The sequence below is a fragment of the Salvelinus sp. IW2-2015 genome, unplaced genomic scaffold (assembly GCF_002910315.2).
Source record: "Salvelinus sp. IW2-2015 unplaced genomic scaffold, ASM291031v2 Un_scaffold7624, whole genome shotgun sequence".
Lineage (NCBI taxonomy): Eukaryota > Metazoa > Chordata > Actinopteri > Salmoniformes > Salmonidae > Salvelinus > Salvelinus sp. IW2-2015.
This window is the reverse complement of record NW_019948884.1, coordinates 9164-22554: the sequence shown is the minus strand read 5'-3', so window position 1 is coordinate 22554 and position 13391 is coordinate 9164. Positions and strand designations below refer to the sequence as shown.

Genomic DNA, 13391 nt, shown 5'->3' with positions numbered 1-13391 from the left:
ACACACACCACACCCCCAAAGAGCAGATGTTTACACAGTAAATAATATATATCTGCCTCACTCAGAGAAATCAGTAGTACTGCTAGGTTTACAACAGTAAATAATATATATCTGCCTCACTCTCCCAGAGAAATCAGTAGTACTGCTAGGTTTACACAGTGATAATATATATCTGCCTCACTCTCAGAGAAATCAGTAGAACTGCTAGGTTTTACACAGTAATAATATATATCTGCCTCACTCTCAGAGAAATCAGTAGTACTGCTAGGTTTTACAACAGTAATAATATATATCTGCCTCACTCTCAGAGAAATCAGTATACTGCTAGGTTTTACACAGTAATAATATATATCTGCCTCACTCTCAGAGAAATCGAATAGTACTGCTCAGTTTTTTACACAGTAATTAATATATATCTGCCTCACTCTCAGAGAAATCAAGTAGTACTGGCTAGGTTTTACACAGTAATAATATATATCTGCCTCCTCTCAGAGAAATCAGTAGTACTGCTAGGTTTACACAGTAATAAAATATATATCTGCTCTCACTCTCTCAGAGAAATCAGTAGTACTGCTAGGTTTTACACAGTAATAATATATTTCTGCCTCACTCTCAGAGAAATCAGTGATACTGCTAGGTTTTACACAGTAATAATATATTTCTGCCTCACTCTCAAAATGTGACAAGCAACTCAAATTCGGTCTTATAATTTGAAATTGTGTTTTTACATTGGATAAAATTAAGACTCAGAGCTAGAAAATGGTATATCATACACTACAGTTGAGAACAATGGGAAAGTAATTCTGCTTTGAAAGATGATAAACTTGTAACCTCACTTTTGAGAAAATGTCCTTTAAATGTTTTGGTTCCTACCGGAGAGCTCTTCTTTGTCTACAGGCTTTAACACTGGCAGATAATGTCACCCATCTATTTGATTTAATATATATATTATATATAAATATATATATAATTAACGAATGTATGGTGTTTTTCTTTTTTTTGTCCAGTTTAATTGTTTTTATGAATATAAATGGTTATTTTATTGTTGTAAGTGGTACCGTGAACTAGAAAATGTTATATTTTGCAATTCTGAGTAATTACTACTTTAGTAAGGAATTACACATTATTCAGTACTACTGCAGTTGCAACATAATTCCAATAGATGGCAGCATAAGACCACAAATGACATTTCAGAAGATTAGTTTAGTTTTCTCCCTGGATACACCACCACTCCCCCTCACAGGAAAACTCCTGTGTGCTTCTTTCTGTCCCTTTCCACACTGCTAACGCAAAAGGAAGGACTGAAAAAGCATTTAACAGATTACTGTGAAGTAATATAATGATGATTCATGTTTATTATTACCTGTTTCTATGCTCATGTTTTGAAATTATACTTCATTAACATAACGATTATCCTGAACATTAATTTAGACACCTCTGGTCGAGAAAAACGTATTTTCCACGTACATTCATTGTCAAATTCTTCAACCATCATCGACCAGCTCTGCCTTCTCTCTCTAGTAGTCAACTCAGCTAAAAAGCGTGTGTCGTCACTCTGTCTTCTAAGCCAGGCCAGTGGCATGTTGAGGTAAATTTACTAACCGGGAGGATGTAATTTATGGAAGACGTCTTTTCTATTCTGAGGTTGTTTATTCCCAATTTATTCCCAATTTAAGATATGAAGAAAATATTTTAAATAATATACTAGAGGCACGGAGTTCAATACCTGCTATAATTACAATTGTTTTGCTCTCCCAAAAGACAACACAGGCATAATACGAAATATAACTGTAAAGTAATGAGTGACCATTTTAGAAAATCATGGGACATATAGTCTGTAGTTGCATGCTATTTTATGTTAATCATATTGCTGCTTGTAACCTATAACTGATGCTTCGTGGTCTTATGCTGCCAACTATTGGAAATATTTAGCAATTAAAAGTTATTAATTCACGTACAGACATTGGTGAGGCAGCTGAGAAATAAAATGTATTTTTCTTGTTAATTCCTGAGATCAGTCTCAAACCTGCCCCACCTATCCCATTCCAGTTGCTGGACTTTCACATAGAACTTACTAGGTCACCTAGTTCAAACCAAATTTGAAAAATAAAACGAATGTGTCTTGTTTATCAAGTGTTCTGCCTTGTATTAATACATATCATAAAATAACAAACAAAAAGCAAAATGTTTCGACAGGTTTTGAATAACAAAATAATCGAAATGCTATTTAGTACTATAATTGTATTTACTAACATAATATTATTACTAAAATAGTTTCTAAAAGTGTTCTAGGCTACCCTACCCTAGAATAAGGGTTGGGGTTGAGGCTAAATAAGTTATACGTAGGGTTTTAAGGCAAAAAAGGGTAATATATAGGGTTACATTTTCTGTATAGTACTCTGTGACATCTGCTGATGTAAAAAGGGCTTTATAAATACATTTGATTGATTGTTTGGTTTGGGATTTTTAAGGCCAAAAACAGTATGGGTTTATAACTCTCTTCCTCCTCCTTGTGGCCTTCTGTGGGTACTACATAACTAATTCACAACACCTGCTAGGCTCATAATCTGAGGTAGCAACTGCGTCAGATCTACAAATCAATTAGATCTGTCCATTTGGTTTGCACCTCAGTTAACCTGTGTACCATTCGCTCAATTCGATGCCTACGAATAAAGATTTCGATGCATATCAAATTACCCAGCAGCCACTTATGTACAACAAGTCATCAAAAAAAGTGTTATTTCTTAATAAAAAAATGTCTTCTGTCTGTTTAAATCAGCCACATCTTGAAAAAGAGGACAGGGACATGTGTTTTGGTTAGGTTGTATACCTTTTTCTGAAAACAAATATGGTGAACCATGATCAGAAAATGTTTAACGTTTGATGAGTGTGCCAGCTATTTCTAACACTTGGTGTTTACAGGCGAACAGTGCTTGCTTGCACAGCAGCTGTGAGTTTGTTAATAATAATAATAGTAACAACAAGTTAATTGCGGTACACCTACAATGTTAACGCAGGTCGTATTGAGAACAATAGCAAAGCTGACGTTGTGAAGTTGTGAAGAATGAGCTGGGAATAGAATGTTCAGAAGGTGAGTTGGAGTCACACCTATGACAACATCCAGCTCAAGTGCAGGGCGCGAAATTCAAAATCTATTTTTTTTTTTAATATTTAACTTTCACACATTAACAAGTCCAATACAGCATTTGAAAGATAAACATCTTGTGAATCCAGCCAACATGTCCGATTTTTTAAATGTTTTACAGAGAAAACACCACATATATTTGTTAGCTCACCACCAAATAAAAAAGAGGACAGACATTTTTCACAGCACAAGTAGGATGCAAGTAGCATGCACAAGCCAACCGAACTAACCTAGAACCAACCTAAATAACCTAGAAAAAACTKCCTCAGATGACAGTCCTATAACATGTTACACAATAAATCTATGTTTTGTTCAAAAAATGTGCATATTTTAGCTATAAATCAGTTTTACATTACTGCTACCATCATAGCTACAGTCAGAAATCGCACGGGAGTAGCCAGAGAAAATACAGACACCAACGTCAACTACCTAATTACACATCATAAAACATTTCAGAAAAATATATGGTGGATAGCAAATGAAAGACAAAGATCTTGTGAATACAGCCAATATTTCCGATTTTTTAAGTGTTTTACAGCGAAAACACAATATATCGTTATATTAGCTTACTACAATAGCTAACACACAGCAGCATTGATTCTAGTCAAACGGTAGCGATAGCACAGTTCGACAGATATATGAAATAGCATCCCAAATTGGTTCCTTATCTTTGTTGATCTTCCATCAGAATGTTCTCCAAGGGGTCCTTTGTTCAGAACCGTCTTTGTTTGGATCCAGAACGAACTATTTCCCTCTTGAATTAGCAAGCACACTGGCCYTGCGGCGCTAACCTCTCCTTCTTGAACAAATTCTTGCYACGCATCACGTCAAAAGTCCAGAATAAATTTCAATAATATAATTAAACTATATTGAAAAAACATACTTTAGGATGATATTGTGACATGTATCAAATAAAATCGAAGCCGGAGATCATATTCACCTWTAACGASGGTTTTCCAGGAGGCGATTCCAGGTCCAARTTCGCGCCCWKGAAAAWAAATAAAMMGCGSAKCTCTCACTCCAAGAGGTTGTATTCAATCCCTGAACGAGATAATCAAGTCATTTCTGCTCTCACTTCCGCATGACACCCAGGGGAAGGTGTATGACGTGTTTCTACAGTCCTAAGTGACATGCCCTTTTATAGACAAGCTCTTGAAGAGAGACCTCGCTTTTGGAAATCTCACTTCCGGATAGGAAATGGGCTGTAAAAAGAGTTCTGTTCCACTTAGAGAAATAATTCAAACGGTTTTAGAAACMAGAGAGTGTTTTCTATCCAATAGTAATAATAATATGCATATTGTACGTGCAAAAATTGAGTAAGAGGCCGTTTGAAAATGGGCACCTTTTTCCAGTTACTCAATACGCCCCCTGCAGCCATAACAGGTTAAAAATCTAATGTGTCCAGCCTTCTTGAGGCGCCCCAAAAATAATATTCAAAAGTTCGGTCCTTGGACACAGAAGGGTTAAACATGAAAGTTGTTGTCCATCTAGTGAGGAGAAGAGAACCAGACAGAGGTAGCCAGCATCCGTCAACGAGAGAGGGAGAAGCCCTCCACGGGATTTAACAGCTGGAAGAAACAACCGGGGAGCTCCATCCGTCCACAAGAAATGTAGACAGCCGGTGATGATGTAGTGGTAGCTATGGTAACTAGGATGCTGCTGGTATAGTGGCTAGCTAACTTACCGAGCTGTACCGACTAGCTTGGCTAGCTAGCAGGTCGTTCGTCTGTCCCTCGTCTCGAGGATGATGATGAATCCGGTGATACACAAATTGAAACAAGAATAGCGAGTGAAAACTGTCCCTGACCGTAAAGAAAAAAGCAAATTGAACAATAAACTTCAGTGTCTCAACACTGTAGTGAACTCCGTCGTTATTCCCCAAGATCACCTCAGCCAACTCTGCGCGTAACCGGACAATATGCTTGGCGCCACACCGAACGGGGACGCGGACAGTCCTGTACGCTCATGTCTGGGCAGTTCCAGACATGAGCAGTGCCACAAAATAACTAAACCCAGTCTTTAAAGTGGGTTACATTAGTAATATAAATGTTTTGTTATTATGTAAATCAAACATTCTACGTTTTTTTTTAAAACAATATTTTGAGAACTGGGCCCATATCCACAAAGCGTCTCAGAGTAGAAAATTGGTGGTATAACTGCTGAGAATAAATACATTTTACACTTATGGGTATAAATTAAAGCTATGCATAAAGACTCTAGTCCCAACTAGTCGGCAGAAATTTAGTACACCTCGTGAGCTGTCCTAAGTAGTTAAGCGTTAAAAGCAGGTGTCTTGATAATACTATTGAATAATGCAGTGAGTCAGTGGTTCCTGAGCCACATGTAAATGCTTTGTAGTAGTTAAAAATAATCTTTTGATATTTATATATAATCAATCAATAAATATTATAGACCTACATGCAACAGTATGTCTTGTGCTTTTGGCAATGATTTATGTATAATAATTATGTATAACAAGTGATACCATGTATGTCTGCATAGCATTTTGTCTTCATTTTGGCAGATTAACTCATGCTTATTTCTGAAGATTAAAACGGTTCGTTTTTTCTTTGTATTTTCTTCTACCAGATCTATTGATTTTTTCTCTCCTACATTCAATTCACATTTCCACAAACTTCAAAGTGTTTCCTTTCAAATGGTACCAATAATATTTATATCCTTGCTTCAGGTCCTGAGCTACAGGGAGTTAGATTTGGGTATGTCATTTAGGCGAAAATTTAAAAAAGAGGGCTATCCCTAAAATGTTTTAAGGAAGTGATAGAAGCCTTTTTGGTTCTATAAGGAACCTTATTTTCTAAGAGTGTATAATAAACACATTTGTCTTTTGATTATTTAATTATCTACATCATGTTATTTCAAGTTGTCCCTTTGGAGCGCAACATCACGTTGTTAAAAAATATTCCTAAATTGGGCGTGGCTATAAATTGGGCATGGCTATAAATTGGGCGTGGCTATAAATTGGACAATTGAAGGCATCTAGGGTGTAATATGTGTTCGATGAAAATTACCATTGTTTGCAACGTTGTAGACCACATTATTGGCGAGGGACTTGATGCTACTATGCCAAAGCTATTTAGTTGTTCATCATTTTTTTTCAAGAGTGTCTTTGTCTTTGTCTTGTCGTGTTCCGTGTATATATCATTTTTTTCTTTGCATATATTTTTTAAATATTTTTTGATATTCCTCAATTTCAACATACTCTCCTGCAACCCGCCTCACCCAATGTTGTATGGATCTGCTATTTTCTATACTTTAGAACCGGAACCCCCAACAGAAGCTAGCCAGCTAACTAGCTATTAGCTAGTAGTCAGTTAGCCACTGATAGCGGTCATCAGCTAACCTCAGCCCGGACAACTCGTGCCAGTCTGCACAGCGCGATTCAACCCAGGACATATCGAACTGCTTTTTCTCTACCACATCTACCACATCTCCGGATTCCAACCACAAGCTCAGAACATTTTCGCCTGGATCATCGCAGCTAGCTAGCTGCTATCCGAGTGGCTACTCCTGGCCAACGTCTCTGTCCTGAAGCAAGCACCAGTCAGCCTCATGCTAGGCCCATCTCCCGGCTAGCTGAAGAGGTCCATCAGCCACTTCTTGGGCTACAATACATATTTTGCCAATTGGCCTGGACCCCTTTTACTGCCGACACGGAGCCCTGCCTTTCCATCACGACTGGTCTGCCAACGTCTTCCGTCGCGATGTCCCTTCTGCTAGCCTGCTACCCATTAGCTGTCTGAATCGCTGTGTCTCCAGCTCGCCTAGCTACTCGCTGGACCCTATGATCACTCGGCTATGCATGCCTCTTCCTAATGTCAATATGTCTTGTCCATTGCTGTTTTGGTTAGTGATTATTGTCTTATTTCACTGTAGAGCCTCCAGCCCTGCTCAATATGCCTCAGCTAGCCCTTTTGTTCCATCTCCCACACAAGCGATGACCTCACCTGGTTTAAATGGTGTCTCTAATCGTCACTCAATGCCTAGGTTTACCTCCACTGTTTTCACATCCTGCCATACCCTTGTTTGCACATTACGCCTTGAATCTATTCTTCCGCACCCAGAAACCTCCTCCTTTTACTCTCTGTTACGCACTAGACGACCAATTCTTATAGGCTTTAGCCGTACCCTTATCCTACTCCTCCTCTGTTCCTCTGGTGATGTAGAGGTGAATCCAGGCCCTGCAGTGCCTAGCTCCACTCCTATTCCCCAGGCGCTCTCATTTGTTGACTTCTGCATGTTAATAACCTCTTCGGGCTAGGGGGCAGTGTTCAGAAGTTCGGATAGTCTGACGTGCCCAAAGTAAACTGCCTGTTACTCAGGATATGCATATAATTGGTAGAATTGGATAGAAAACACTTGTAGTGGTGCGCTAGCGGGACACCTAGCCCTAACAGGTTTTAACATTGAAAGCCTCCTCCCTAAGTGTGTTATACACACTGCTGAAATGTCCATCCCTAACTATAACATTTTCCATCAAGATAGAACTGCCAAAGGGGGCGGAGGTCCAATCTACTGCAGAGATAGCCTGCAGTTTTGTCATACTATCCAGGTCTGTACCCAAACAATTCAAGCTTCTACTTTTAAAAATCCACCTTTCCAGAAACTAGTCTCTCACCGTTGCCGCTTGTTATAGACCACCTCAGCTCCCAGCTGTGCCCTGGACACCATATGTGCATTGATTGCCCCCTATCTATCTTCAGAATTCGTACTGTTAGGTGACCTAAACTAGGACATGCTTCACACCCCGACCGTCCAACAATCTAAGCTAGTTGCCCTCAATCTCACACAAATTGTCAATGAACCCACCAGGTACAACCCCAAATCCGTAAACACGGGCACCCTCAACGATATCATCCTAACTTGCCCTCTAAATACACCTCTGCTGTTTTCAACCAAGATCTCAGCGATCACTGCCCCATTGCCTGTATCCGTAACGGGTCTGCGGTCAAACGACCACCCCTCATCACTGTCAAACGCTCCTTAAAACATTTCAGCGAGCAGGCCTTTCTAATCGACTTGGCCCGGGTCTCCTGGAACAATATTGACCTCATTCCGTCAGTAGAGGATACCTTGCTATTCTTTAAAAGTGCGTTCCTCACCATTTTAAATAAGCATGCCCCATTCAATTTTAGAACCAGGAACAGATATAGCCCTGGGTTCACTCCAGACCTGACTGCCCTTAACCAACACAAAAACATCCTGTGGCGTACTGCACTAGCATCGAATAGCCCTCGCGATATGCAACTTGTCTGGGAAGTTAGGAACCAATAAACACAGGCAGTTAGGAAAGCAAAGGCTAGCTTTTTCAAACAGAAATTTGCATCCTGTAACACTAACTCCAAAAAGTTCTGGGACACTGTAAAGTCCATGGAGAATAAGAGCACCTCCTCCAAGCATACCCACTGCTCTGAGGCTAGGAAACACTGTTACCACCGATAAATCCACTATAATTGAGAATTTCAATAAGCATTTTTCTACGGCTGGCCATGGTTTCCACCTGGCTAACCCTACCCCGGTCAACAGCTCTACACTCCACAGCCCTGCACCCCCCAAAGCAACTCGCCCAAGCCTCCCACATTTCTACTTCACCCAAATCCAGATAGCTGATGTTCTGAAAGAGCTTCAAAATCTGGATCCCTACAAATCAGCTGGGCTAGACAATCTGGACCCTCTCTTTCTAAAATGATCCGCCGCAATTGTTGCAACCGCTATTACTAGCCTGTTCAACCTCTCTTTCGTATCGTCTGAGATCCCCAAAGATTGGAAAGCTGCCGCGGTCATCCCCCTATTCAAAGGGGGAGACACTCTAGACCCAAACTGTTACAGACCTATATCTATCTTTCTATATCTTTCTAAGGTCTTCGAAAGCCAAGTTAACAAACAGACCACCGACCATTTTGAATCCCACCGTACCTTCTCCGCTATGCAATCTGGTTTCCGAGCTGGTCATGGGTGCACCTCTGCCACGCTCAAGGTCCTAAACGATATTATAACCGCCATCGATAAAATACAATACTGTGCAGCCTTATTCGTCAACCAGGCCAAGGCTTTCGACTCTGTCAATCACAGTATTCTTATCGGCAGACTCATCAGCCTTGGTTTCTCAAATGACTGCCTCGTCTGGTTCACTAACTACTTCTCAGACAGAGTTCAGTGTGTCAAATCGGAGGGCCTGTTGTCCAGACCTCTGGCAGTCTACGGGAGTGCCACAGGGTTCAATTCTCAGGCTGACTCTCTTCTCTGTATACATCAGTGATGTCGCTCTTGCTGCTGGTGATTCTCTGATCCACGTCTACGCAGACGAAACCATTCTGTAAACTTCTGGCCCTTCTGTGGACACTGTGTTAACAAACCTCCAGACGAGCTTCAATGCCATACAACTCTCCTTACGTGGCCTCCAACTGCTTTTAAATTGCAAGTAAAACTAAATGCATGCTCTTCAACCGATCGCTGCCAGCACCTGCCCGCCCTTCTAGCATCACTACTCTGGACGGTTCTGACTTAGAATATGTGGACAACTACAAATACCTAGGTTTTTGGTTAGACTGTAAACTCTCCTTCCAGACCCAGAAGCATCTCCAATCCAAAATTAAATCTATAATCGGCTTCCTATTTCGCAACAAAACATCCTTCACTCATGGTGCCAAACATACCCTCGTAAAACTGACTATCCTACCGATCCTTGACTTCGGCGATGTCATTTACAATTTAGACTTCAACACTCTACTCAGCAAATTGGATGCAGTCTATCACAGACCATCCGTTTTGTCACCACAGCCCCATATACTACCCACCACTGAGACCTGTATGCTCTCAATGGCTGGCACCCACTGGCTCCAGGTCATCTGTAAGTTTTTGCTAGGTAAAGCCCCACCTTATCTCAGCTCACTGGTCACCATAGCAGCATCCACCAGTAGCACGCGTTCCAGCAGGTATATTTCACTGGTCACCCCCAAAGCCAATTCCTCCTTTGGCCGCCTTTCGTTCCAGTTCTCTGCTGCCAATGACTGGAACGAATTGCAAAAATCACTGAAGCTGGAGACTCATATCTCCCTCACTAACTTTAAGCATCAGCTGTCAGAACAAATCTTACAGATCACTGCACCTGTACATATCCCATCTGTAAACAGCCCATCCAACTACCTCTTCCCCTTACTATATTTATTTATTTATCTTGCTCCTTTGCCCCAGTATCTCTACTTGCACATTCATCTTCTGCACATCCTACCATTCCAGTGTTTAATTTCTCAATTGTAATTACTTCGCCACCATGGCCTATTTATCGCCTCACCTCCCTAATCTTACCTCATTTGCACACACTGCATATAGACTTTTCTATTGTGTTATTGCCTGTACGTTTGTTTATTCCATGTGTAACTCTGTGTTGTTGTTTGGTCGAACTGCATTGCTTTATCTTGGCCAGGTCGCAGTTGTAAATGAGAACTTGTTCTCAACCAACTTACCTGGTTAAATAAAGGTGAAATAAAAAAAACAGTTATATTGTAAACATTCTGCTTGTATCAACGATCAGAATTGATTAAAAAAAAAATGCATTCCATTATATTAGCAATAATTAAGAGCAGGCAAAGTGGTCGTGTCGTGAAAATTCTATCAAATGTCTGACATGGCAACGAGTACAGTCAGGGTGCCGTGGAACCCCTGCAAGACCTCCACAGACCCCGGATTGAGAACCCCTGCAGTACCTCCACAGACCCCGGATTGAGAACCCCTGCAGTACCTCCACAGACCCCGGATTGAGAACCCTGCAGTACCTCCACAGACCCCGGATTGAGAACCCCTGCAGTACCTCCACAGACCCCGGATTGAGAACCCCTGCAGTACCTCCACAGACCCCGGACTGAAACCCCTGCAGTACCTCCACAGACCCCGGATTGAGAACCCCTGCAGAACCTCCACAGACCCCGGACTGAAACCCCTGCAGTACCTCCACAGACCCCGGATTGAGAACCCCTGCAGTACCTCCACAGACCCCGGATTGAGAACCCCTGCAGTACCTCCACAGACCCCGGATTGAGAACCCCTGATTTAGCAGATTCTCTTATCCAGAGTGAATACAGTAAGTGCATTCATCTTAAAATAGCTATTTATTTTGGAAATAAACTTAATATATTATTCATAAAATTGTTATCTCACCTCTTAGCTTTGGTGTCATGTCCCCCAGAGAGACTCATTTTAGAGGCAGGGCCCCCCTCCTCTCTCTTCCCAGAGAGACTCATTTAACAGCACAGACCCCTAAACATAGATCCAGCATGTTGGTTGTGGTTAACACAGTGATAACAAACAGAGATCCAACATGTTGGTTGTGGTTAACACAGTGACAACTAAACAGAGATCCAGCATGTTGGTTGTGGTTAACACAGTGACAACTAAACAGAGATCCAGCATGTTGGTTGTGGTTAACACAGGACAACTAAACAGAGATCCAACATGTTGGTTGTGGTTAACAGTGACAACTAAACAGAGATCCAGATGTTGGTTGTGGTTAACACAGTGACAACTAAACAGAGATCCAACATGTTGGTTGTGGTTAACACAGTGACAACTAAACAGAGATCCAACATGTTGGTGTGTTAACACAGTGACAACTAAACAGAGATCCAGCATGTTGGTTGTGGTTAACACAGTGACAACTAAACAGAATCCAACATGTTGGTTGTGTTAACACAGTGACAACTAAACAGAGATCCACATGTTGGTTGTGGTTAACAACAGTGACAACTAAACAGAGATCCAACATGTTGGTTGTGGTTAACACAGTGACAACTAAACAGAGATCCAACATGTTGGTTGTGTAACACAGGGACAACTAAACAGAGATCCAGCATGTTGGTTGTCGTTAAACACAGTGACAACTAAACAGAGATCCAACATGTTGGTTGTGGTTAACACAGTGACAACTAAACAGAGATCCAACATGTTGGTTGTGGTTAACACAGTGGACAACTAAACAGAGAATCCAGCATGTAGGTTGTGGTTAACACAGTGACAACTAAACAGAGATCCAGCATGTTGGTTGTGGTTAACACAGGGACAACTAATTATTTGAATGTCAATTGTTCAATTTTATGAATCATCTCTTAGAAATAAAACATTTACTAACAGACACATCCAAACAGTCAGGTGATTTATGCCATCACATCAAACATGTAGTTGTGACTGATAGTTTTCACCTTGTCTCCATGTGGTGGAACAATAATAATAATACTAATAATATAATATGAATAATCAAAATATTAATAATAACAATAGTAGTAATAATAATAAACATTAATAATAATAATAATAATAATATAATATAATAATCAAAATATTAATAATAACAATAGTAGTAATAATAATATAACATTAATAATAATAATGTCTCACTTTCTCTTTTAATAATTTCTCTCATTCTAGTGTGTTGCTTTGTTCAACAGGTCTGATATTTACTGAATTCAGTTCATAATAACAATGTAAAGTCTGTTCAGTGGTTTCATACCAAACTACACAGGAAGCAGGAGCTCATTGTAATTAGAAAACAACACATGTTCTGATATTCTGAAAGATGATTTACAACTATGATACATTAACATTTTTACAAATGGTAAAATAAACCACGATATACGAATCATATAATACGATATATGTACAATGTTTCTGAATTTGACTTGACTACGCCCAGTTAGCACCATTTTGTATGATTGAACTGTCACGTAGCTGTCCCAGGTGAAATGGACTGTTAGATCTGAGTGTTTTCCTGTCATTCACTAGACTAAAATAACACCATACATTTAATGTCTCTACACACTTTACAATAATCCCTGGGAAGAGTCTTACCTTGTAGCCTGAATCACAACTAGAACATGTCAAGTCATTGAGATATTTTCCGTTGTGCTGAGAGATCACCTTCCTGATGACAAGTGTCTCTGTATCTATGTTCTAGTACAGTTGATCTTTGGATGCAATAATATCTGGTCAAAGTCTAGTGACTCAACACCATAGTATATCGAAAAACATAACAGACGTTGGCCAGTAAAGGCCATGGAATACTAAAAAACAGGGTTCGTCAACTAGGTTTGGCTTCGGGACTATTTTTTCCTGAGTAAAAGTCGGCGGGCCAGAACATAATTAGCATATATGTGGGGAGAACAAGTATTTGACACACTGCCTATTTTGCAGGTTTTCTACTTACAAAGCATGTAGAGGTGTGTAATTTTTATCATAG

General features: G+C 40.2%; 1 long non-coding RNA gene across 1 annotated transcript; it reads right to left on the bottom strand.

The window, feature by feature from the left end:
* Positions 1-10738: 10738 nt before the first annotated feature.
* LOC139027125 (uncharacterized) lies at positions 10739-13097 on the bottom strand. Its single transcript, XR_011479172.1, has 5 exons — positions 13004-13097; positions 11321-11419; positions 11112-11181; positions 11043-11077; positions 10739-11008 (listed from the first exon to the last, which is right to left on the bottom strand). It is a non-coding gene; the product is annotated as an uncharacterized lncRNA (long non-coding RNA).
* Positions 13098-13391: the final 294 nt, after the last annotated feature.